General features: G+C 38.0%; 1 protein-coding gene across 15 annotated transcripts in view; it reads right to left on the bottom strand.

The window, feature by feature from the left end:
* The window catches only part of LOC148718519 (uncharacterized), a 677,830-nt gene that overhangs the window by 150,516 nt on the left and 515,009 nt on the right, over positions 1-12,305 (bottom strand). The gene's annotated exons all lie outside the window — the stretch shown is intronic.

Below are 12,305 nucleotides of genomic sequence, written 5' to 3' on the forward strand. Positions count from 1 at the left end.
AAAACGCAATATTTTTACCTTCAACCGTCAAATAGGCAAGCCAATTTTAGCCGCCAAATGTCTCAAATATCCTAACTAAGAACTAAACGATTGCCTTAATAAGGATCAAGTTCTGTTGCTCATAATTAAAAGTTTTGAGATATCACATAAACACATTTATGTAAGTCCTTTAACTTCTAGTCGCGATTAAAATTGGTTAGCGACAGAACTTAATTTACGGCGTGGAAACATATACACCTAATTGCAATAAGGTTGTTATAGAAAAAAGCAAAAAGCGATCAAAGGCTATGTGAGCCAACGCGTGAATTGAATAAGCCAATGTAATTTGTGTCGTCAATAGAAATGGGTGTTTGATTTCCATACCAGGGTATGAATCGTTAGACTGGTAAATGAACATTATGAGGAATATGATGTGAAATTAAATGAGGCCTCAAAGACAGAAAATATGGCCTGATTAGGATTTAGTGTAAGACAATTACTGTTCCAGATTTTACTGTAAAGGTTTGTAGAAAAAAAGTTCAAAAAGGTGCTGTTTTGTTTATCACAAAACTATTGTTCCAAGATTGAGCTCAGTAATTACTTGCGATGCAAGTATAGGGATAGGCATGTAAAAGCTTTTGCGCTGGATGGAACGCACGGACATAACGATAAGCATATATGCATAAGATTATCAAAACGTTGCCTTCTTTTTATGCTTACACTGTCTAGTTAAGACTTGGTTGGCATGAGCGTAAGGATAAACATAAGCGAAAGACTTTCCGGCAATCAGCAAGCACTATACTGCTTCTACCAACCATGTCCCTATTTAACATAACCGACATCGATTGAGCGCTTGTGCACATGTTTATATATGTTGCAGCTGTGCCCACCTGCGCATTAGCTTGTTATGTTTATGCTTATGCTTGTGTTGCAACGGAGTACCGCGCATGGAGCCTGTTTTGCATTTCTGAGATGATTATTAGCACGAGAATGAAAACAAGTAGAGGGATGTTCACACTAATAACCTACGCATACACAGTGCGAGCTACACCATTGAAGGAACAGGATATCGATTGATTGAACTTATGCTTGAGCTTATTTCGCTTCAGTTCCCACTTGTGAACCACTTTCCAACGTCGATACAGCTCCAGGAATACCAAACAAGCCTCAAACAAGTCACTTTTCGAGTAGTTGGCCGTGAGTGACACTTCAATATTGGACTATGGTGAGCAGCGTTTTAAATGTAAAATGAACATATAGATAAAGTTTCAATCAATCTAATGTGGTGTCTGGGCGGCCTTCCGGTAAAAAGCAGTGCTGTTGATATCGTTCTAGGAGAAGCGACGTAGGTGGTTCAAATCCTCCGCGGTCGAGTACATTTTGCGTTTTGCTGAACTTCCTTTCTTTGTTTTTTTTTTTTTTTTCTTTTTCGGGCACCATAATCATTTTCCTAGATATATACAATCTAAAATAGAAATATTGACGTCATAAATGAAATATACGCTGCAAGAGATAAAAGTGTATTCGGAGATTGGGTAAACTAAAATTCGCAAATGAAAAACGTATACTTTTTTACTCTTTCAAGATTATCATTGCCTTCTTTTTCACCCCAACACGATTCTTAGCAACATAGGTCGCCATTGCGTTTGTTTATCACTCGGCAAAAACTATCGAATGCATTCAAAAGCCTAGAATAGAAAAACGTTTACAGGAGTCGACCAACCGAGCGAGCTAGCGAGCGCCGTTCATCACATGATACCTACAACTCGCTCTTGCGCATGCGCGCAATTCACTAGTTAAAAAAGGCGAAAAAAAGCAAGCTTTAGTTGTCTCTCTCAAGTATGGAGGAGTTGCTATAAATTAATCATATTTAATACACGGTTCGATGTAAGGTAGAGAGATCTTACATGTCCATCAAAAGATTTATATACTTCTGGAGGGAGACAGAAAACATTCGTAGCAAAACCTAATGAATTCAACGTGAAAATGAAGCGCGAACACGCTCAAATACTTAGCGCAAGTAACCGTCCGAGAAGGTAACGCTTTTAACGGATCTCTTAAAACGGAATGACTTGATCGTTAGCAGAACTCAATATACACCAGTCCATTCTCGCATGAGTAGTGGTGGGACGAGACTTATCTCCCACTCGGATTACAATTCAGTACACAAAGCCGCAGGTCAGATCTTCTAAGAACCTTTGAATTCAATGGGCGATTCGTGATTACTTGAACTAAAGATTGATCAATACTTAAGAAAAATGTTTACAAAAGAGCGATTAATTCTGAAAGTGTGCCAGCCTCGTATAGGCAGACTGGTCCATTGAAGAGGTTTCTGATAATGTCTCAGACTTTCTTCTTTGAGATAGCATTCTTTAATGTGCCTTTCAGCGTAGCTAATGGCATGCTATTTGTCTAAAAGTGCAATTAACGAATTCAACGCAGGAGAAGAAAGAAGGGTGCACAGGCCTCGTAGCAGGACCCACGAGTTTCCTTCCAGTTTGAATTGCAACTATGATCTATTGCCATGGATATTAACCTTTCCTCAACCTCTCACTCTCCGAACTAATGTCATCACAACATGTAAACAAATGTTTCAAATTTAGCATATAAAACTGCTTCGTTTTGAAACATTTTTCAAATTCGATAGACCATAGTTGTCGGAGCTAGGTCACAAGCTTATGATATGCCTGCGTTCAACCAATCACAAGGTTAGAAATTCAATATCCTTGCTCCACGTTTTTACTTATTGAATATATGTGTTCTATTTGAACAAACCTACATATTCCTTGCGTAGTGTGTCATCGTCGTTGGCTCCACTTTTGTATAGAAGATAGGTGTCCATTTCACATCATTGCCTGATGGTGAGTTCTGTAATGGCTGTAAAGGCCAATACGAGCCTTGATTTGTCTATCACATTCTGGACAACACAGGCCTGGTGGTAGTTCTGTCCGTGGCTGTTCTTGTCTTTCTTTCTTCCTTTCCCTCTTCAGCCTTATGCCTTTTGAACGCCTTTCCTCAAACTTTTCCACTCCATCTCTTATTGCTTTCCTCCAAATAGTTCTGTTCATAGCCAGATTTTCCCATTCTTTAGTGTCAATAGCGCACTGGTTAAGGTGACTTTTCAGCCCGTCCTTAAATCTTTTCTTTTGCCCTCCTACATCCCGTTTACCTTCTGTCAGTTCACTGTAAAACATCTGTTTTGGCAGTCTGTTGTTTTCCATCCTCACTACATGGCCACTCCATCTCAACTGGTTCTTCACAAACACACTCTCCACACTACACATAGTTGCTTGTTCCAAAACACTGAGATTAGTTCTCCTATCTTGCCACTTAATGGTCATCATTTTCCGTAAACATCGTTGCTGGAACTTTTCTAAGGCTGCTATGTGTCTGCGGTAGATTGTCCATGTTTCAGATCCGTATAGCAAGGTGGTTACAACTATGGCTTTATACACCTTGATTTTTGTGTCTAAACTGATGTCTCGGTCTTGAAACACTCTAGACTGGAGTTTCCCAAAATCTGCAGCGGCTTGCTGTATTCGATGATTGACTTCTGCGTCCACATTTGCATGAGAAGATAAAGTACTGCCAAGATACGTAAAGTTATCCACGTTCTCCAGGACTGTTTCTCCAATTTTTATAGATGGTGAAGTTTTAACTGTGTCTTTTGGAGAGGGTTGGAAGGGAACTTGAGTTTTCTTGGCATTTATCTTTAAGCCGAGTTGTGTATATGCATAGTTAAAAGCATCCAGTATATTTTGTAGATCTTCCTCAGTATGTGCTGCTATGACATTGTCATCTGCATACTGGAATTCAACTATTGCAGATTTAGAGATCTTACTTCTTGCTCGTAATCTTCGCAGGTTGAAGAGTTTTCCCTCAAAGCGAAATGCAATTTCAATCAACTGTACAGGTAGTCTTGGGTATGCAATGAGAAGCACTACTGATATAAAGATGGAAAACAGTGTTGACGCCTTTAGACAACCTTTTTTCACTCCTGTCTTTACTTCAAACGGTGTGGAAGCACCATCTTTTACAAGCACAGTTGCTGTCATCTGATCATGCATTAGTTTTATCATATTAATAAATTTCCGAGGACATCCAGATCTTGCCAGCACATCCCAAAGCAACTCTCTAGCAACAATATCAAATGCCTTTGTGAGGTCGATGAATGCCAAGTATAGTGGTTTGTTCTGTTCCATGCATTTTTCTTGAAGTTTTCTTACAGAGAAGATCATGTCAGTTGCTCCCCTATTTGGTCTGAGACCTGATTGACTTTCTGGAAGGATTTTCTCTGCGATACCCTGGAGTTTGATATTAAGTACGCTTGATAGGACCTTACCGGCAGTGCTTAAGAGTGATAGTCCTCTGTAGCTACCACATTCTGACCGATCACCCTTTCGCTTGTAAATTTTAACTATATTAGCATTTTTCAGTTCAGGTGTTATTTTTTCTTCTGCCCATATTTTGATAATAAGCTGATGAACTTGTTCTTGTAACTTTTCACCACCATATTTATATATATCAGCTGGTATACCATCTGGGCCGGCAGCTTTATTGTTTTTCATTCTTAATATAGCCTTCTTTACTTCATCTAGAGTTGGTGTGTCACATAGAGACTGTTTGATAGGCTGCTGTGTTATAAGGTTGATCACATTTGCATTGTATGTGGTCTCTTGATTAAATAGGCCCTCAAAATGTTCTCTCCATCGGGCATTAACTTCTTTGTTGGTTTTCAGAACAGTTGTACCATCTTCACTTTTTAGTGGAACTTGGCCTTGCATACAAGGGCCATATACCTCTTAAGTGGCCTTGAAGAAAGCTCTGGAATTATTTCGATCTGCTAAGCTTTGTATTTCTTCAGCCTTCTCCCTCCACCACTGATTTTTTATTTCTCTTACTTCTCTTTGCAGAGTACCTTTAATTTCCATATATCTGGTCTTCTTGACAGTAGAGTTCGGGTCTTGTTTCAGTTGTAGAAAAGCATTTCTCTAATTGTCTATCAGCTGTTGCAGTTCCAAGTTGTTTTCATCAAAACAGTCTTTACGTTTCCTCTTTTGGTAGCCAAGCACCTCATCGCATGTTTTTTTTGATGACAGACTTTAATTGTTTCCAGTGTTCTGTGACATCTGTAGGGAGTTCTTCTGGCGCATACTCTTTTAGCTTCTTTACTAATTTCTGTATACATTCTTCATCCTGTAGGCCAGTAACATTGTATTTTGTGTTCTGTGGCTTGTTATGGCATTTGCTCCGAGCCTTGAGCTTGAGTCGCATTACTGATGAAATGAGCCGATGGTCGGTCCAGCTCTCATCCGCTGCAGTGACAGCCTTTGTACTAAGCACATCTTGCTGGTCACTCTTTCTCACTATCACATAGTCAATTAGGTGCCAGTGCTTTAACCTTGGGTGCTGCCGTAACACTTTGACTGAATCTCTTTGCCTGAAGACAGTGTTGGTAATCAGGAGGTTATGCGCTGCACATTTTGCCAGTAGCATGTTACCATTGGAATTAGCCTTCCCCACTCCATTTTTTCCAATTATACCTTCCCAGATGTTGTGATCTCTTCCTACTCTGGCATTAAAATCCCCTAGTATGATGAGTTTGTCTTGGGCTGGTGTGGCAGAAATGAGCTCATCCAAGTCAGCATAAAAGGCCTCTTTAACTTCCTCTTCAGCATCAAGAGTTGGCACATAAGCACTTACTACTGTTGCATTCTGATTTTTTTCGAAGCCAATTCTTAAGGTCATAAGCCTCTCACTTATTATCATTGACTCCCACTGGTTGTTCAGTCAGTTTGGTAAGCAGGTCATTTCTTATTTCGAATTGAGTACGGTGAATATTGAAACACCATGACATAAACATCACTAAACGATAAAAATTATGAAAATAGGAAAGATTGAATTAGGATAGGTTGGCAAAATTATTTCACTTCTAAGCTAAGTAGTTCAGAGGGAAGTAATACAGACTTTTCATAAAAGGACAAGCACTGATGGCATTCGTTTTTCTTCTTTTTTTTTGTCGGAGAAATAACTGTGAAAAGTGAAATGAATAATATTCTTTCGATAATTTGTATAATGTATGAATCTATAAACCTTGAAAACCCACATGGGCAAATGAGGTACTAAGATTTTGGACTTCAACTGAGTCTGTATTTTTTAGGTTTCCGAGAACAAACCTGGAAATAGTGCAGAATGCAAAAGCCTGACCAACTTAGAACTATTAATATCAAATCAAATCCAACCAAATCCACAAAAGCCAATGAAGGACTGAGATCTTATATTTAAACTGAGTTTGATGTTGTTTCATGTTGCTGTTACTAACAAAAGCAACAACGAAAAAAGCGCTGTTGTCGTTGTTGCTTTCTTTTCTAGATAGCTTGTTCAGAGCCTCAAACGCTAAAACGCCAAAACAAACAAAGAAAAAACAAATACCAAACAAAACGAATTGCTTTTTGTTTATCGAATAAGCCTTACTGGATAAATATTATCTGTATTTTGACAAGAATCTGTATTTCTGATAAGTAGTGTAACATGTAAAAAAAAATCTCTCTGCTTCCGGAAATAAAAGAGATAAAAAATAAATATAACAAGAGAAAACTATAATCATGTCTACTACGATTCACTACCTTGCACTCTCCCCATACTAAAATATCGCTCAAATATCGCCGATATATCGTGCTAACCGCGATCATCCTTTGCATTACTTTTGCACGGTATTGTATGATGCAATAGGATCAAATTAAAATAGTTATGTTGAAAGCTTCTGGTATGTTCCGCAAAAACTTTGTATACATATATGAGAATTCAGTCGTGTAGCTGGAGTAGTTGCCGTTGTCGGGAGTGATCGACTGTTTGGAAAGCTAAACCAAGAGAAAGGACTGCGTTTTTTATAATTCACTTGTTGCACTCGTCCTCTGCGTATAGGCCGTGGATGATTTTGGAGTTTTTTTCAAACACGATCAGTCGTCGATCGATCGTCGATCGATTAACGACTTTTAAAAGGTTTTAGGATCGGCCGTCCATCGGTCAACGGACTTTGTTTGACTTAGTTGCCATGCGAGTGAACAAGTGGATAATGATAACGCTTTTTCACGGGTAATCAAACAGATATCTTGGGAGTCAATAGCTATTTAAGAGGAAATGTGGCCAAAAATCAAACATTTTCAAAATATGGTGGCAACAGCCAAAAATTGATTTGACTATCCTGCCAAGTTCTATTGCTATTGAGGGAGCAATGCAACAATTTTCGGACGACGATCCCCTTTTGTGATAAAGCAATATGGACTGTAAGATCATATTTTGTTAAATAAGCTGTAAATTGGATATAAAATGCGAAACAAATGAGTTTGTGTGTGAATGTGAACATTTTCGAACAACTGACGGCACGATCAAATCAGCTCATTTTATTCAACTTTAAAATTTGATTAAATCGCACTGAATCATTTCCCCAAATAATCTTTTGGAGATCGAAAACAACCACACTTCGCCTTCCAAAAGCCAGATTTTCAGTCGATTATTTTGTATAGCACATAGTTAAATAACGGATTACTTTTGACCTATTTTTAATCTTGTTAGAAGGAGGTCGGATAAATTCAATTACGTTGTGTAAATAAATGATCAAGAATTGCTCAAATTGCTGTCAAATTATGTATTGATGTTGTTTTTCAAGATTTGGTAGTTTTAATCGGTCCAAGTGTTTTCAATTCGTGGCATGACGCTCCGAGATTTGTGTGAAATTTTGAGCTTCAAAAGCGGCATTTGGTCGAGATTCAGTTATTATCGATTTTCTCGAAAATAAATCAATATTCAGCCGAACGAAGTATGCAGTGCTTTGTTGCACCATAAGGCCTATCTAACTTGAGAATATGAGCCGAATCGATTTTTTGGCTGTTGCCACCAAACGTTTGACTGTTGGTGACATTCGCTCTTAACTACGGAAGGTTAAATATATATGTTTTACAGCGGGTTTATACTCTACTGGATAAAAGCCTTGGATGGTTCTCAAAGTCTTTGTTTTTTAAACACAACCAGCCGTCGAGGAAATGAGAGATTAGGGAAAGTGAAATGAACGCTTTCATTGTTTTCGAGTATTTAGAATCTCTGATTAAAATACCGGGGCATTCAAATAAGCATAGCTATTTTAAGTGCACTGAAAATTAGATACCCGATTCGATGAAAGGCCAAGAGATTTTGTATGGCCATTGAAAGATGAATTTACCTCTGAAGGGAGACAAACAACATCGTGGCAAAAACGAGTGAATACAACGTGAAAATAAAGCACTAATTAATACGCTCGAAACATTTTCCACTGGTCAAAGATTACTTTCTGCTGAGCACTAAAGAATGCGGTCTGAAAAAGATCTAGAATCAGAGATAAATCCGAAATATAATCTAAAATTAAACCTCTTCGCTGGATCCGTCTACATGAAGCCTAGCACATTATGACATAATGGCACAAGCGTTAGTAATGGCATATACATTGAGGAAGACTTTGGAACTGATTACAGCACCCATCCAAGCATTTAGGCCAAACTAACTAACCATTCTTCAAACATGATGAAAAATTTCGATTTTGAACCCATTAACTCAAAGCAAGTGGAGAAGTTTTTGTTACAAATGAGTACGCGTAAATCCTGCGGCCATGACCTTATGCCTCCATGATTACTGAAGGACTCTCCATCTGTGATATCAGAGCCTCTTGCAAAACTAATTAACTGTTCAATCAATCTAGGTTACTATCCTTTACGCTGGAAAATGGGGCAAATGACCCCTTTATTTAAGAAGGACAATGAATTTTGTAAAAAGAACTACAGACCCGTATCTGTTCTTCCGGCCCTCAATAACATATTTTTGAACGAAACCTAGCAAAACAACTTGAGCCTTTTTATTAAGATATATTATCAGATTTCATCTCCGCATATAGACCAGATTAGAGCTGTCAAACCTCTTCCGAACTTGGATTTGCTAACAGTCGGCAAGAGTGAAATGGCATGATTGTAAATCAGGCAATGGTGATTGGTGTGAATAGTGAATATGAATTTTCTTTTTCTGCCAAGAATTCAATTGATTTATTGGGCGTAACTATCTACAAGGATTTGATAAGGTTAATTAACAACTTGCTGTTCTTACGAGATTTAAAAAACATTATGACCAGTAATGCAATGCTGCGTTTATAGAAAGCTTTTATTCTACCACACTTTCAATATTGCTCTCTTATTCGGCATTTTCCTGGCAATAGAAATTGTGATAAACTAGAGTCTTTGAACAAACGTATTTTACGATCTATTTTTAATGATCCACTTTTTAGTTAGTATGATATGTTAAAGAAAGCAAAGATGGCATCCTTATATACTGGAAGCTGACTTTACTCTAATGGTAACTCTAATGGTAATTTTCAAGAGCTTATTTGTTTCTCTGTATCCTGGATATCTAAAAGAGCTTTTTGTTCTTTGTAATTCCAGTTATTCACTGAGAGGAAAGAATATTTTGACTCTACCTATACCAAAAACAACAAAATATGGTCTTGAGTGCATCCGATATCAAGAAGCAAAAACTTGGGATTCGCCCCCGCACAGCATGAGAACAATTACACTATTTAAAGATTTTTAGACAGCCATACGGAAAATGAACTTTTAGTAATAATTTCTTTAATTATTGTATTGGTAGTGGTTCTATTTATAATTTGACAGAATTGTGTATTTTTATTTCTCGAAGATATTAGCTCAACAGAGCTACTCTGAAAATTCGAGTCGAATTAAAGTATATGTATGTACGTATGTATGTATGCCATAGTGGCACAAGCATTAGCAATGGCGAAAATAAACTTTTTTCTGTTATGTTTCACGATGAAAAAATTAAGCGCGAAAGCGCTGAACAGATTTGCAATTGTAGGTTTAAGGTCAGACTTTTCATAGATCAGTTAAAAGGAACAACTCAATTGTTTGCAGCATTTAATCGAAATCAGTGTCTTCTAGGATGCGCTTTCAGTCAGCACAATATAAACGCACGTCCGAGATTTTGACTGCACTGGGATTTGCCCACTCAGCTTATTACTTATCGCGTCTACGTTTGCTTTTCTAATCCCTTCGAGGTCTGAATACTTGGGAAAAAAGTTGTTGTCTTCCTTGCGGCTAAATCACGAGTTATTCCTTTCCCACTAAGTGCACGATTAGTCCTTTAATTGTAAAAACAAACAAAAACAAAGCATTACTCGCGTAAATCTTTTCGTAAAGAAATACTTTTAAGTATAAGAAACTGCCCTAGCGATTGTATAGAGTGTATCGGGTGCAACTTCTTTTAAAAGTTAACTTAAAATTCACTTTACCTATTATATATTTGCCGTGTACAAAAGATACAAAAGGGGGCCTGGGAGCAGCATCATAATGTTCCTTGAGCCGCTAGACACTGAAAGTAGGCTCAAGTAAGAAAAATTTCTGTTAAATGAAAAAGTTTTTCTTTCTGAAATACAAAAAAAATTCACTGATATTTAACCCCTTCCGACAAAGACGGGTCATATGTATTTTTTCAGAGTTTGCAGTCAAAAAAATTTGAAATTATCAAAGAAAAAATGATCAATAATCGCAGCCTCTGATCTTTCTGTCTTTTTCATCTCTGAGAAGTCAATCGCCAGTTCCCCTATTTATTTAATAATCAATATATGTATATATGAAAAAGGCGTAAGCTCTTGTTGTCTCTCTTCAGTGAGGAGCATTTGCTATAAATTAATCATAATTGCTACACGAGTCGATGTAAGGTTTCTAAATCTTACATGTCCATCAAACGATCCATTTACCTCTGGAGGGAGATATTAAACTTCCGTGGCAAAAACTAATGAATTCAACGTGAAAATATTGCACCAACGTGCCCAAATAGCAAGCGCGGGTAACTGTCAGAAAAGGTAACGCATATAACGGATCTGTTAAAATGGAATAGTTCAGTCGTTTGCAGAAGTCAGATTACACTCCTCCACTCTGTCATGTGTGGTGTGACGAGACTTGTATATATCCCACTGAGACTACAACTCAGTATACCAAGCTGCGGTGCAGTTCTTTTAAGAACCTTCAGATTCGATGGGCGATTCGTGATTATTTCAACTAAACATTTTCTAATAATGAATGAATTGCACTTTTAGATAAATACCAAGCCATTAGCTACCCTGAAAGGCACAAAGAATACTTCCTCAAAGAAGAAAGTCTGAGACACTTTCAGAAACCCCTTGGATGGACCAGTCTGCCAGTGGGAGGCCCCCACACCATTAGCATTAATTTTTCTGTTGTAAACATTATGCTTAAAGAATTTGACACCAGAGAAGAGAGAAGGGAGCACAGGCTTCGTAGTATGGCCCATGAGTTTCCTTCCAGTTTAAATTGCACTTCCGCCTTTTCTATTTGCAGAAGCCATGTGAAAATAGAAGGCCAAGACTCCGAAATGATTTGCAACAGTCTTATGAGATCAGGCCTTATCGCTTATAAACTCATCGAAAGGATGCAGACTGGCCAGGTGTAAAGGAAAGGAATTAATAGTCAGCCGAGTCTGTGGAGCAAGGTTGTCCATTTGGGCTCAGTGAGCATCTATGAACCTCAGGGAAGCTATGTACACAACGACAGAGGGGTCTGGGTGAGTCACTTCGACCACTTCACCTCTCCCTCTTCAAAAAGCCTAAGGGACTTAAGTCACTCAGCGACTAAGTGTATTTTAAGTATCATTTGAATGTGAGAGTGACTGATCCGTGGTAAATTCACGTAAGCTGGACTTTGAAACTAAAGTTTGACTGGTCCTAAAATAAATAAACTAACAATCAGCGAGTTTCTAGTGTACATAGTCAACAGAGTCACCTCATCGATAATATATTTCCTTAGCGTCTATCACAAAAATTAACTCCACGTACGTAGGGATAGAGGATACGCATTCAATATGTATATTTACGTAATTTAAGGAATCGAACGCTCCTAAATAATCATTACATCTATAGTGCTAAAATCAGTATTTCAACAACGGCAAGTGTTTGTGTGGTGTCCTGTGGACATCCGGGACTATACACAGTGGTCAGGTGAGCGAGAGTGTGCGTGTATGTGAAAAAGAGCGGGAGTTCGAAGGGTGACGGTGTGTTGTTCGAGTCATTATCCTTAGTGGCTTCTAGGAATATTACAGTTTCTTTGTTTGTTTGTTTCTGGATTTGTATGTGTGCTGTTGGTATGATAACCAAGTTCATTTAATATCTGATAGTTAACCATCAGATATAATAATAAGAGAGCTGAATTGTCGCGTGTAAGCTCATTTAACGGATGTATACCACGTTTAAAGGGGAAGGAACCGATAGTCATTTA

This window comes from Stylophora pistillata, chromosome 12, assembly GCF_964205215.1.
Source record: "Stylophora pistillata chromosome 12, jaStyPist1.2, whole genome shotgun sequence".
Lineage (NCBI taxonomy): Eukaryota > Metazoa > Cnidaria > Anthozoa > Scleractinia > Pocilloporidae > Stylophora > Stylophora pistillata.